Raw genomic sequence first — 15,191 nt, forward strand, 5'->3', positions numbered from 1 at the left:
AGAGTTTCCGAGCTCCAGGCGCTCTCATGTCGAGAGCCTTTTCTGCAGTTCACTGAGGCAGGAGTGACTATTCGCACAGTGCCTTCCTTCCTGCCCAAGATTGTTTCTCGCTTCCATGTGAATCAGCAGCTCTGTCTCCCTTCCTTTCGTAGGGAGGACTACCCAGAGGAATACTCTGCTGTCAAATATCTGGATGTGAGACGAGTCATCATCAGATACTTGGAAGTGACCAATGATTTCCGGAAATCGGATCATCTGTTTGTCCTGTTTGCAGGTCCTCGTAAGGGTCTGCAGGCTGCTAAGCCTACAGTGGCAAGATGGGTCAAGGAAGCCATTGCAGCGGCTTATGTGGCCGCGGGGAAGGTGCCGCCTATCCAGCTGAAGGCTCACTCCACTAGAGCTCAGGCGGCCTCGATGGCAGAGGCCGGGTCCGTCTCCTTGGAAGAGATTTGCAAGGCGGCAACTTGGGCATCGGCCTATACCTTCTCCAGGCATTACCGCTTGGCTGTGGCTGCTCGGGCGGAGGCCCGGTTTGGAGCTTCAGTGTTGCGGTCAGGGATTTCAATGTCCCGCCCTGGGTGAGTACTGCTTCGGTACATCCCACCAGTCTATGGATTGATCAGCATGATGATATGGAAGGTAAAATTATGTATCATACCTGATAATTTTCTTTCCATTAATCATAGCTGATCAATCCATAGCCCCTCCCAGATATCTGTATTGTTTATATTCTGGTTGCATTTCAGGTTCAAGTTTAGTCTTCAGTTCCTGTTCAGGAGGACTTCGTGTTCAAGTTTTTCAATGGATTCTTCAAGAGTTGAGACGAATTTGTGTTACAGTGAGCTGCTGCATTCCTCTCCCCTCCGTTTTTCGGGGCTGGATTGAGACATAAATTCTGCCGGCGCTCCCTCCCGCTTCGTGCGGCAGTAGGGCAGCTTTGTACCCCTCCCGCTTCGGCGGTGTTAGGGTCAGTCAGCTCCTCTTGCGGTTGCAGGATAAGCCAGATCCCCCCGCATCGGCGGGTGTGGTGTCCCTCCCCCGCTCCGCGGGGATGAGCTGGATGGATTCCCCTCCCCCACTTGTGTGGGGATGAGCTGGGTTAATTCCCCTCCCCCGTTTCGGCGGTGGTGAGCTGGGCAGAGTGTCCCTTTGTGGGTGTAATTCTCTAAGTGCTGAGTCCTGCGGATGGAGCTTGGATATCGACATACTGAGGAGTTTCCGGCAGCACATGACCACATATAGGGAGGCAAAAGGATTGCTCTCTATCTCCACCTGCTGGTAGATGGACACAACCCACCAGTCTATGGATTGATCAGCTATGATTAATGGAAAGAAAATTATCAGGTATGATACATAATTTTACCTTAGATTGGAACCTGGGATCATTTAATTTTTTTTTCCTGGAGAGAGTAATGCATTGCCCCCCCGCCCAGCTATAGCCAGCTCAGCAATTTTTTTGGGGGGGGGCGCCAAGGTGGACTGGGGAGAGAGCCTGTTGTTAAAAATTTACCAGCACACCACTGCATATGAGGGTACTATCTGTGCCCCATTTCTGTGTGTAGTTACTGTATAATTCTTATCAAAGGGGTCATCTTGACAGTTTTCTTAATTCTCTGAAATTATGTGCTTCTCTCTGTTCCAAAAATTTAGACAACCACGTCTCTGGTATTTTCCACCAGAAGAGACATGCCAAAGAAGATTTCTAGGTCTGTCAGTCTCAGTATTACAAAAAAACAGGTCAATTAAAAATACCATCTCTAATTGAACCTTAACAACTTTATATATATAAAGCAGACGCGGGTGTTTGTCCGTGTCTGAACTCTTCCACCCCCCACCCCCCCAAAAGCTACAGCCACCAAACCGGCATGGAAACTCTACCCGCTGTTGCCAAGGTTATTGTGTAGCTTGAAGTGATTTGGTTCATGAGGGCACTCGGGAGGGAGAGCAATACCTCCATCCATTAAATGAATAGATTGCAGGTCGGAAAGTTCTTTCTTGCTATTACTAAGTGACAAACTGCTTGGGATAGGGTGAGAGCTCAGAGACATGGGGAGAAACATGGACAGCAGTTGTCCCTCTCTCATTCTCTAATCCCCTCTAACAATTTCAGTACAAGGGAGGTTCAGAGACTGGTGGGAACAGGGTAGAGAGAAAGTATTGGGGTCAGTCTGGGAAGTGTGTCTGTGCATAAATTCACTACCTCACCAGGGGAACATTCCTCGAAAAGGGTGGGAAACTGAATTTCAATATGCTTTTGAAAAGAAGGTTGTGCTTTGATAGGAAAAAGGTGAAAGCCAAATGGCAGGCACTTGCTAGATTGAAAGAAACAACTAATCAAGAAAATCAACCTAAACAAATTGATCAGAAAAGAAAAGTTACTGCTGGGTAGGGAGCCAGTCTCCACATTTTCTGATTTAAGGAAGCATTAAACTCAATGTCAATGTCACCTTTTCTCACACCCCAGTCACACTCAGCCATTTTCACACATACCCACTCTTGCCCGTTCTCACACACCCCTCAGCAAAACAAACCCAATCACATACCCCAGAATAGCACACCCCTATTCACCCCTCAGTACCACACCCCCACTGACACCCATTCTCACACACCCCAGAGTAGTACACCTGCCTCCATGTACACTCATCTCTTAGCATACTTTTACAGTGTTATTACACACATAAACCTTGTTTTTCTCAATTACAAAGTACTTGCCTCTCCTGAGCAATGCCAGCGGGGACAGCTAGTTTGATATAAAGCATATTCTCCGAGGACAAGCAAGCTGCTTGTTCTCACTGATGGGTGACGTCCACGGCAGCCCCTCCAATCGGAAAACTTTACTAGCAAAGGCCTTTGCTAGTCCTCGCACGCCGATGAGCACCGCGCATGCGTGGCCGTCTTCCCGCCCGAACCGGCTCGTGTTCGTCAGTCTTCTTTTGTCCGCACTCGGGACAGTCGTGTTCTGCGCCATTTCGCGCCCCTCAAAGTTGACTCTCGCGCGTCTTCGCGATTTTCGCTGAAAAAAAAAAAAAGAGGACCTTTACGGTCTTTACCCCTTTCCCGTGCTTCCAGCTTTTGCCTCGCGTAAGTTTCCTTTCGCTTTCGGGGTAGGCCTTTTTTGAGGCCTCGGTACGGGTTTTTTCTCTCCCTATTTTTGGTGCCTATATCGCCATTACGAATTTTGATTTCGCCGGCGTGATTTTTCCGCCCATGTCATCGAAGTCTCCCAGCGGCTTCAAGAAGTGCACCCAGTGCGCCCGGGTAATCTCGCTCACTGATAGGCACGCGTTGTGTCTTCAGTGTCTAGGGGCTGGGCACCGCCCGCAGGCCTGTAGTCTTTGCGCCCTTTTACAGAAGAGGACTCAGGTAGCGAGATTGGCCCAGTGGAACATGTTGTTCTCGGGCTCTTCGTCGACAACAGCACCGGGGGCATCGAGTGCATCGACGTTGACAGCATCAAGACCTTCGACCTCGGCATCGACCCTCTGCATCGTCGGTACCGAGACATCGAAAGGCTGCGTCGGCGTCGGTGGTACCGGGACCTCCACTAGTGCTGATGTCGTCGGACGGTGGTGCTTCGACTGGAGTGCAAGTGAGGGCTGTCCATTCCCCTGCTGGTGGCGGTGAGCCTTTGGGTGGGTCTCCCCCTACCCTGAGGGCTCCTGCGGTACAGCCCCCCCGAGACCGACCTTCTTCGGCCTCGGCCCCTAGGAAGCGACCATGCTTCGTTTGAAAAAGTCAAAGAAGCATCGACACCGGTCTCCTTCCCGCATCGGTACCAAGAGCTCTGGGTCGCCGAGGGAGTCGGCACCCAGTAGGCATCGGCACCGGGAGGACCGCTCACCCTCTGTTCAGGAGGTGTTGATGCGCTCCACCTTGGACAGCCCGGAACAGCCTCCACGCCCGGAACAGACTCTGACCTCGACGCCTGCATCGGCTTCCATGTCTTTCTCCACAGCCGCTCTGCACGAGAGTCTCCGGGCCGTTCTCCCAGAGATCCTGGGAGAGCTGTTGCGCCCTTTCTCTCCAGTTCCGGGTGTGCTTGCACCACCGGTACCGTCGAGTGAGGCGCCGGCTGGCCCCTTGCCCGGGGTGAGGTCTCCGACATCGGTGCTGCTTGCGGTACCGACTGCGGTCGCCTCCCAGAAAGGCTTCCCGACATCGGCGGAGGGAGCTTCGCCGGTGCTGGCGAGGGAGTCTACCTCTCGACGCTCCCACTGTGGCCGTGTTTCCATGGAGTCGAGCCGGGCACGGCTTCAGACACAGGTTCATGAACTTGTGTCTGATACCGATGGTGAGGCCTCGTGGGAGGAGGAGGAGGACATCAGATATTTCTCTGACGAGGAGTCTGAAGGCATTCCTTCTGATCCCACTCCCTCCCCTGAAAGGCAGCTTTCTCCTCCAGAGAGTCTGTCTTTTGCGGCCTTTGTCCGGGAGATGTCTACGGCCATCCCCTTCCCAGTGGTTGTGGAGGATGAGCCCAGGGCTGAAATGTTTGAGCTCTTGGACTATCCTTCTCCACCTAAGGAAGCGTCCACAGTACCCATGCATCATGTCCTAAAAAAGACATTGCTGGCGAACTGGACCAAGCCTCTAAGTAATCCCCACATTCCCAAGAAGATCGAGTCCCAGTACCGGATCCATGGGGACCCAGAGCTGATGCGCACTCAGTTGCCTCACGACTCTGGTGTGGTGGATCTGGCCCTAAAGAAGGCTAAGAGTTCTAGGGAGCATGCTTCGGTGCCCCCGGGCAAGGTCTCTAGAACCTTAGACTCCTTTGGGAGGAAGGCCTACCATTCTTTTATGCTCGTGGCCAAAATCCAGTCTTACCAGCTCTACACGAGCATACATATACGGAACAATGTGCGGCAGTTGGCGGGCTTGGTGGACAAGCTCCCTCCTGAGCAAGCCAAGCCATTTCAGGAGGTGGTCAGGCAGCTGAAGGCGTGCAGAAAATTCCTGGCCAGAGGGGTATATGATACATTTGATGTCGCGTCCAGGTATCTCCCGCTGGCAGCCTTCAGCATCTACCTCCTCAGGTAGATGTTTTTATGGGGGAAGGAAGACTGTTCCCTACTCTTCTGGTAAGCGTAGGTACAATCCTCCTTCTCGACAGCCTGCGGCCCAGGCTAAGCCCCAGCGCACTCGCTCTCGTCAGCAGCGTGCGCCTCAGCAAGGCCCCATGGCTCCCCAGCAAAAGCAGGGGGCGAGCTTTTGACTGGCTCCAGCAGAGCATAACCGACATCAACGTGTCAGTGCCGGGCGATCTGCCAGTCGGGGGAAGGTTGAAAGTTTTTCACCAAAGGTGGCCTCTTATAACCTCCGACCGTTGGGTTCTTCAAATAGTCCGGCAAAGATACACCCTCAATTTGGCCTCCAAACCTCCAAATTGCCCACCGGGAGCTCAATCTTACAGCTTCCAGCACAAGCAGGTGCTTGCAGAGGAACTCTCCGCCCTTCTCAGCGCCAATGCGGTCGAGCCCGTGCCATCCGGGCAAGAAGGGCTGGGATTCTATTCCAGGTACTTCCTTGTGGAAAAGAAAACAGGGGGGATGTGTCCCATCCTAGACCTAAGGGCCCTGAACAAATATCTGGTCAAGGAAAAGTTCAGGATGCTTTCCCTGGGCACCCTTCTTCCCATGATTCAGGAAAACGATTGGCTATGCTCTCTGGACTTGAAGGATGCCTACACATACATCCCGATACTGCCAGCTCACAGACAGTATCTGCGATTTCAGCTGGGCACATGTCGCTTTCAGTACTGTGTGCTACCCTTTGGGCTCGCCTCTGCGCTCAGAGTGTTCACGAAGTGCTTGGCTGTAGTAGCAGCGGCGCTTCGCAGGCTGGGAGTACACATGTTCCCCTATCTCGACGATTGGCTGGTGAAGAACACATCCGAGGCAGGATCTCTGCAGTCCATGCAGATGAATATTCGCCTCCTGGAGCTACTGGGGTTTGTGATAAATTATCCAAAGTCCCATCTTCTCTCAGTACAGAGACTCGAATTCATAGGAGCTCTGCTGGATTCTCGGATGGCTCGTGCCTATCTCCCAGAGACAAGAGCCAACAACTTGTTGTCCCTCGTCTCGCGGGTGCGAGCGTCCCAGCAGATCACAGCTCGGCAGATGTTGAGATTGCTGGGCCACATGGCCTCCACAGTTCATGTGACTCCCATGGCCCACCTTCACATGCGATCTGCTCAATGGACCCTAGCTTCCCAGTGGTTTCAGGCTGCTGGGGATCTAGAAGACGTGATCCACCTGTCCACGAGTTTTCTCAACTCCCTGTATTGGTGGACGATTTGGTCCAAATTGACTGTGGATGTCCTTTCCAAATTCCTCAGCCACAAAAAGTGCTGACTACGGATGCGTCTCTCCTGGGGTGGGGAGCTCATGTCGATGGGCTTCACACCCAAGGAAGCTGGTCCCTCCAGGAACGTGATCTACAGATCAATCTCCTGGAGTTACGAGTGGTCTGGAACGCTCTGAAGGCTTTCAGAGATCGGCTGTCCCACCAAATTATCCAAATTCAGACAGACAACCAAGGTTGCCATGTATTACATCAACAAGCAGGAGGGCACCGGATCTCGCCCCCTGTGTCAGGAAGCCGTCAGCATGTGGCTGTGGGCTCGCCGTTACGGCATGTTGCTCCAAGCCTCATACCTGGCAGGCGTAAACAACAGTCTGGCCGACAGGTTGAGCAGGATCATGCAACCTCACGAGTGGTCGCTCAATTCCAGGGTAGTGCGGCAGATCTTCCAGGTGTGGGGCACCCCCTTGGTGGATCTCTTTGCATCTCAGGCCAACCACAAGGTCCCTCAATTCTGTTCCAGACTTCAGGCCCACGGCAGGCTGGCATCGGATGCCTTCCTCCTGGACTGGGGGAAGGTCTGCTGTATGCTTATCCTCCCATACCTCTGGTGGGGAAGACTTTGTTGAAACTCAAGCAAGACCGAGGCACCATGATTCGGATTGCTCCGTTTTGGCCGCGTCAGATTTGGTTCCCTCTTCTGGAGTTGTCCTCCGAAGAACCGTGGAGATTGGAGTGTTTTCCGACCCTCATCACACAGGACGAAGGGGCGCTTCTGCATCCCAGCCTCCAGTCTCTGGCTCTCACGGCCTGGATGTTGAGAGCGTAGACTTCGCCTCTTTGGGTCTGTCAGAGGTTGTCTCCCGTATCTTGCTTGCTTCCAGGAAAGATTCCACTAAGAGGAGTTACTTCTTTCTATGGAGGAGGTTTGCCGTCTGGTGTGACAGCAAGGCCCTAGATCCTCGCTCTTGTCCTACACAGACCCTGCTTGAATACCTTCTGCACTTGTCTGAGTCTGGTCTCAAGACCAACTCTGTAAGGGTTCATCTTAGCGCAATCAGTGTGGAAGGTAAGCCGATCTCAGGACAGCCTTTAGTTGTTCGCTTCATGAGAGGTTTGCTTTTGTCAAAGCCCCCCGTCAAACCTCCTACAGTGTCATGGGATCTCAATGTCGTTCTCACCCAGCTGATGAAACCTCCTTTTGAGCCACTGAACTCCTGCCATCTGAAGTACTTGACCTGGAAGGTCATTTTCTTGGTGGCAGTTACTTCAGCTCGTAGAGTCAGTGAGCTTCAGGCCCTGGTAGCCCAGGCCCCTTACACCAAATTTCATCATAACAGAGTAGTCCTCCGCACTCACCCTAAGTTCTTGCCGAAGGTAGTGTCGGAGTTCCATCTGAACCAGTCGATTGTCTTGCCAACATTTTTTCCCCATCCTCATTCCTGCCCTGCTGAACGTCAGCTGCACACATTGGACTGCAAGAGAGCATTGGCCTTCTATCTGGAGCGGACACAGCCCACCAGACAGTCCGCCCAATTGTTTGTTTCTTTTGATCCCAACAGGAGGGGAGTGGCTGTGGGGAAACGCACCATATCCAATTGGCTAGCAGATTGCATTTCCTTCACTTACGCCCAGGCTGGGCTGGCTCTTGAGGGTCATGTCACGGCTCACAATGTCAGAGCCATGGCAGCGTCAGTGGCCCACTTGAAGTCAGCCACTATTGAAGAGATCTGCAAAGCTGCGACGTGGTCATCTGTCCACACATTCACATCTCATTACTGCCTGCAGCAGGATACCCGACGCGACAGTCGGTTCGGGCAGTCAGTGCTTCAGAATCTGTTTGGGGTTTAGAATCCAACTCCACCCCCCTAGGCCCATGTTGTTCTGTTCCAGGCTACACTCTCAGTTAGTTGGATAAATTGTTAGGTCAATCTCAGTTATGTCCTCGCCGTTGCGAGGCCCAATTGACCATGTTTGTTGTTTTGAGTGAGCCTGGGGGCTAGGGATACCCCATCAGTGAGAACAAACAGCCTGCTTGTCCTCGGTGAAAGCGAATGCTACATACCTGTAGAAGGTATTCTCCGAGGACAGCAGGCTGATTGTTCTCACAAACCCGCCCACCTCCCCTTTGGAGTTGTGTCTTCCCTTGTTTTGTCTTGCTACATATGGGACCGACGAACACGAGCCGGTTCGGGCGGGAAGACGGCCGCGCATGCGCGGTGCGCATCGGCGCGCGAGGACTAGCAAAGGCCTTTGCTAGTAAAGTTTTCCGATTGGAGGGGCTGCTTTGGACGTCACCCATCAGTGAGAACAATCAGCCTGCTGTCCTCGGAGAATACCTTCTACAGGTATGTAGCATTCGCTTTTTCCAAGGAAATCTAAGTGGTTTACAATTTTTAAAATATGTTGGGGAAGGGAAAACATGATAAACTGAAACAGTTACATAACAAATGGGGAAAAGTAGGAAATGAAAGGTTACAATTTATGTTTAAATCTTTTTTATTGACTGATATATCAATACAAACAAGCATAAAACTTCAACATGAACACTGTTCAAGTGAACACTGTTCAAGTACAAGAAAATCATCCAGCATTCCCACAGTCAATGAATTTTTCTTTTATCCCCAAACACCCCAACCCCGTCCCTTTTTCCTCTAATTTATGGATGATAATTTATTTTAATAATCAAGCACACTGCACTATTCAATAACCATGATTATACATCGAAAAGTAAAAACAAAACATGTAACATGTTTTACCAACAAATTTCTGTGCATCGTTAGTTAAACTAAATTTCTCTTACATTTTACAATTTCTCCCCCCACCTCCCCTCCCTAAAAGTCCCTGCTACCCTCCCCCCCCCCCCCACCCTATCCCTCTGCAGTTATGGTTTCCTTCCCTCTCAGTCTATACCGTCCAACAAAGTTCATATGTTTAGTAGAAAACGTCTTGCCGCTGAGTTCATAGTATCCCAGAATGGGCTCCACCTCTGCTGAAACTTCACACCTTGTTTGGAGTCTATGTTGTTTATGCCCATTCGCTCCATGCGTAACAGCAAAAACATACGAGTGCGCCACTGCTGCCACGTGAGATATTGGTGCGATAACCATTCAGCTAATATAGTCTGTTTACCAGGGCCGTGCCTAGGGTCTCTGGTGCCCCCCTGCAGACTATCAGTTGGCGCCCCCCCCCCCCCCCTCTGTCTAGCAGAGCAGGAACAGAAGGGAGCAAGCAAGTAAGCCGGACCTCAGGAAAAAATAGCACTGTATGTATCCCTCATTTATAAGTCTCTGACTCTAAAGTTTAGCAATTTCATTAAAGCAAAATGTATTTTCATAACACTTCAAAGATTTCCAATTCAAAATGTGAGTAAAGTCCTCTTAGTTTCCAAAGATTCTTTTTCTAATCTCCTTTGCACCAAAGGATATAATTCAGATCAAACATTTATCTCTGATCAACTATCTCAGATCAAATATTTATTTCAGATCAAATATTAAGGTTTCCTTGCTTACAGTCACTTAAATCTACCTAGCCTTTATATAGCTTATAGGATTTAAACACTCTTAAACTGAAATTCACCCTTTTCTATTCTTCATAAACTTCAAGTAATCCTAAAATATTCAGATCCTTTTCTCACTAGAGAAACCTCAAACTTCAATCTCCACCAACCTCTTTTCATTCATATTTTCTCATTTACCACATAATCAGGCACTCTTTTATAATTTCAGTCAACACACACAGGAACTCACAGCTGCATGTCTCTCTTGGCCAAACCGACCATCAGTTTCTGTCTCACTCTGTTCCCTTCCGGGCAGATTTCTAACAGAAGCTGATCATCCAATCAGAGAGCTCTATTTGAATGCAGATTAACATACAGACACTGTAATGGGAATTTTTAGTCAAAAACACTAGATAAACCCTTCGTTTTTAGATCAAACTTCACACTTTTGATCAGAGCCATGACCTAACATTAAGGCTGTAAACATTTCCATCATTTTTTATCCATAAATATGCAAATGAGAACCTCCCAAAAACGGACTAATTTGCATATGAGTTAAACACATCTGAGCATATGACAACCAAATACAGACTCCCAGCACCTGAATTCTGCAATTAGATTTAATGCAAATACTTTTAAAACTTATTTTTAGCACTTTTAAAATTTCAGGTTCTCTTTAATTTGAATGCTGTTCAAGCTCTGAAGCTCACCCTGAGTGAGGAGTTATCCCCAAACCAAAGCATATATATCAATCTGGTTGCATTCTTTCAAATAACTTGAAGAGCCTGTCTGCCTCAGTGAATATTGAGAGGTTGCTTTCACTTCTGGTTTGCCATGAAAAGGAGGGCAGGGGAGATAGGAGAATCACAACTTCAGGTAAAAGATTTTGCAAGTGAGCAGAAGGCAGGGACGGCAGGGCAGCAGCGCCCCTCGAAGGCAGGCGCCCCCCTGCCTTGCTTACCTCGCTTACCACATTGGCATGGCCCTGCTGTTTACCAACAATTACTGTTCTCAATGCAAATGCTGTGTATCCTTTCCTGAGTGCAGACCCCAAGCTCGGGCTTCCAAATAACAAGGCCGGGTCGTATCACCAAGTCTGTCCCCACATGGTAGAGACATATGTTATGATAAATTTCCAGAATTTCTGGATACCTTCACAGGTCCAAAACATGTGGCCCAAAGTTGCTCCACTCACTCCACATTTCGGGCACTCTCCCCAAGGCGAGAGCCCCATATGGAAGGCCCAGCGCGGGGGTATGTATATGCATAAGGCCATTTTATATTGTAGTTCCCAGTGGTCATTAAAAAATTGATAAACGAATAAACGAATCAAAATAAGTGTAAGAGACTGCATCTAATATGTGATCAATTAGTTAATTAGAAAGCCGTTAAACAAATGATCATTTAAAAAAGGAAAACGGACATCGAGAAGTAACTAGAATTAAATAGCAAGAGGTCATGACGTGGACCATACTGATTGGATGTATATGATAAACGAATAAACGAATCAAAATAAGTGTAAGAAACTGCATCTAATATGTAATCAATTAGTTAATTAGAAAGCCGTTAAACAGCTTTCTAATTAACTAATTGATTACATATTAGATGCAGTTTCTTACACTTATTTTGATTCGTTTATTCGTTTGTTTTAACGGCTTTCTAATTAACTAATTGATCACATATTAGATGCAGTCTCTTACACTTATTTTGATTCGTTTATTCGTTTATCATATACATCCAATCAGTATGGTCCACGTCATGACCTCTTGCTATTTAATTCTAGTTATTTCTCGACGTCCGTTTTCCATTTTTTTAAGCTTTGTCAGTGTGCGTTATATGGAGTGCTAGTCAAGGTAAGGTTATTATCCGTGTGCATATATTTGGAATCACTCTGATCCTTTTCTTTTGATCCTCTTTATATTTGATTAAGTTTGTTTCTTGTAGTTTTGATAACATTTGTTTTTCTAGTTTGGTTCAGCATTTAGACTTTGTAGCTTTATAAATAAATATAACTATAGCCTTGGTGGTATGTTATGTTTCATTTTATTTTACATACTTTTTATTTTTAAGCCTAATATTGCCTGTATGGATTGTAATATTTTTAACTTGTTTTGATCTGTCTATTTGTTCATTAAATTAATCCACGTCATACATGCCTCTCTTGTTGTTCTATTCTAGTTGTTTTATTCTAGCAGTTTTTTTTGCGTCCGTTTTCCGAATTTTTAGAAATATATTATATGCAGTGCCCGTTTAGGTAAGGTTATTATTTACGTGTACAAATTTTGAGGCACTTAAATATAATTGGAAGTAACATGATATTTGGATTCTTCATCTGCCGGACTATCTTTTATTCAATTCTTATAATCTTTTATGAAATAAACATTTATACACTAGTTGATATATAAAAAAATTTTTTACATTTACAAAAATCTTATATGAAATAAACATTTATATACTAGTTGATATATTTTCTTTATATACATAAAATTTTTTATATACATAAAAATTTTTAATTATATACACATATAGTTCATAAGGTTTTATGTTATATTTTTTTGATTTATATACAATTAATATTATTAAAAGTGTTTTTAAATTGATGATATATTGCCCATATATATATACATATTTATATAAAAAAATTTTATTTATATCTTAGGTTTTTGTGATCATTACTAATTATTAAGTGCTCCTTCAGTTGATGTATTGCTGAATCCTAATTGATTGGTAGGTTTCTTTTCCTTTTTTCTTTATATTTTTTTCTTTATATTATTATTTTTTCCCTATTATGTATTATTTTTTCCCGTTTTTCCCTTTTATTTATGGTTTATAAACCCTTAGGTAACACTTGGTGTAATAAATCCCATTGGTTATAATTTTAAGTTTATACACAGATGAGGTGGAGTATTTGTAATAGATCTATTTTTCTATATAATTTCTTTATGTCCCATTTATTACTTTCTAATATTATGTTTCAAATTGATCTACATATTAAAAGATTTTATAGAATTTTCATTAACTTTAATGAATATAGATACACATACGCTATGTACTGTTTTGTTTTTATTATTATATCTGTGATGTTTTTAAATTGATATAATTTTTAAATTGTTTTTAATAATCATATTAATATGTTTGTTTAGTATAATGTAAATGAATTTTTTTTATATATGTTGATACATGTGTTTATATGTTTATGGTTTTGTAGACCCCTGAGGGAAGGCTGATATAGCCGAAACACGGACCGTGTTGGGTCCTGATTAAAGGTTTTTTGGAGCATCTTACCCTTGTGTGTGGTGACTGATCTCTTGACATTGGGCCCTCTCCACCCTATTTCTGTGATGGTAGTGATGCGACATAATGGCACAATTGTGTATAGTAAAACTTATCCTTACTCGGTATGTCATATTCTGTTTGCAATTCCGGAAATGACCTCATGCGACCTTCCCTGGTCACTACTTGTAATAAATATACAATTCCTTTATTCTTCCATCGTTTGAAAGCTGAGTACATTAGTCCGTGCGCAAAGGCATGGTTATCACAAATTTGTAAAAACGGTGTTCCCTTTGCTGAGAAATGGTGTAAACGACATACCCATCTCCACACTGCCCTTGCTGTCTTCATAATCCAAGAGTGCGTTAGTGCTTGGGCAGTGGGTGCACCAGTCCCGTGCAGGTAATTACTAAGGTGGATCCCCGGTGATAGACTCATCTCCAGTCCTGTATTTGCATAATCCTCAGTATTCCTGTACCAGTCATTAATAGTCCTCATGCCACTGGCGATATTGAGATATCTCAAATTTAGTAGACCCAATCCTCCGTATTCCACTGGGACGCTCAAAGTGGATACTGGCAGTGGCAGACGTGCCCTTTTCCCTTTCCAAAGAAACTTTTGAAACAGACTGTTGTAGGCTTGTTCGTCCCTCCGTGTCAGGTAGATCGGGATAGTTTGGAAGATGTATATCCACTTCGGCGCCACTATCATGTTGTGCAGAGCTATCCGCCCAAGCAGTGAAATAGGCAGCGCAGCCCATGCTTGCATTTTCATTTTACTTTCATTCAACAGGCGCTGTACATTTAATTCATATAAGTGCTGTAAGTTGGCTGGTAGGTGTACTCCCAAATATTTAATGTAAACGTCTGCCCACACAAGCGGGAACTTAGTTTTCCATCCATGTGGACTTCCCTTCACCACTTCTAGGGCTGAGGATTTGAACAGGTTCAATGTGAAATCAGAAATCCAGCTAAATCTTTCTATTTCTGCCAGCAGCACTTTCATGGACCTTGGAGGATCTGTCACTGTCAATAATAGATCATCGGCAAATGCCAATACTTTCACTTCTTGCCCTGCTACATGGACTCCTTGAATTTCCTTCTTATTCCGAAGTGCACATAGTAGTGGTTCCATTGATATCACGAAAGGTTACAATTTAAAAACAAAGGATAATAAGGAAGGGATAATAAGATAGGAGGCTTGGTACAATCTCAGCCATTTACCGGTGTCAAGAAGCATCAGGTGGAAACACCAGTAAAAGTATTACATTTTAAACTTAGATGTAAATTATTAAAAGAACCTTCCAGCTGCAAATATTGTGGAAGGGCATTCCAAAAGGTTGGTGTAATTACACTAAAACAAGAATTTCTAGAGATCTCTAGAAAGACCTGATGAAGGGAAGGAACTGAAATAAGACCCTGAATAGCAGACCGAAGAGATCTAACAGGAGAATAAGGGATTAAAAAGTTAGGTAAGAAAGAAGAAAGACCTATAGGTTGTGAAGAGGAGGACGAGGGGGTGGATAAAATGGAAGTGGAAGAGGGGGAAGTGAGGAGGGTCAAGAGAAAAGGGAGACAGAACAGAGCCTTGCCTTTGCTACTGCCGCAGAAGGAGAAAAGGGTTCTTGCCCACTGGAAAATGGAGGATGGAGAAAGACTACAATACCCATCAGCCCCGGGGAAAACCCTGGCACAGAAACTATCCTTCCCAGCAGCCTCCAGGGGAGAACTCTGACAAGGCAAGGGAGGGGTCCCCGGAGGTTAATCAGAAGGAGGAGGAACAGCTGAGGAAAGGGTGGGATGAGGAACCCATGGAGTGGCAAGAGGCTAGAGAGAGAGAGAGAGGAGAGCCTGGAGGAGCCAATGGACATAGCAGCATGAGCTCAGTCACTGGGGAAAAAGCTGAGAAAGCAGGTGACTTCTTGGTATGGCAGCTGGACTGAAAGGGGGAAGAAAAAGGGTCATGCGGGAGGAGGGTCAGTGATAGTGAAAGTGTGACCCAGAAAGGGTGGGACCCTTGTATCTCCCCATAGAGTTCAGGCTGTTGTGAACTGTGTGCTGCTGAACTATTCAGAGTGAAAAGTGTGCTGTTTTGGGAGGGATTATTGTTTTCT

Source organism: Microcaecilia unicolor, chromosome 5, assembly GCF_901765095.1.
Source record: "Microcaecilia unicolor chromosome 5, aMicUni1.1, whole genome shotgun sequence".
Lineage (NCBI taxonomy): Eukaryota > Metazoa > Chordata > Amphibia > Gymnophiona > Siphonopidae > Microcaecilia > Microcaecilia unicolor.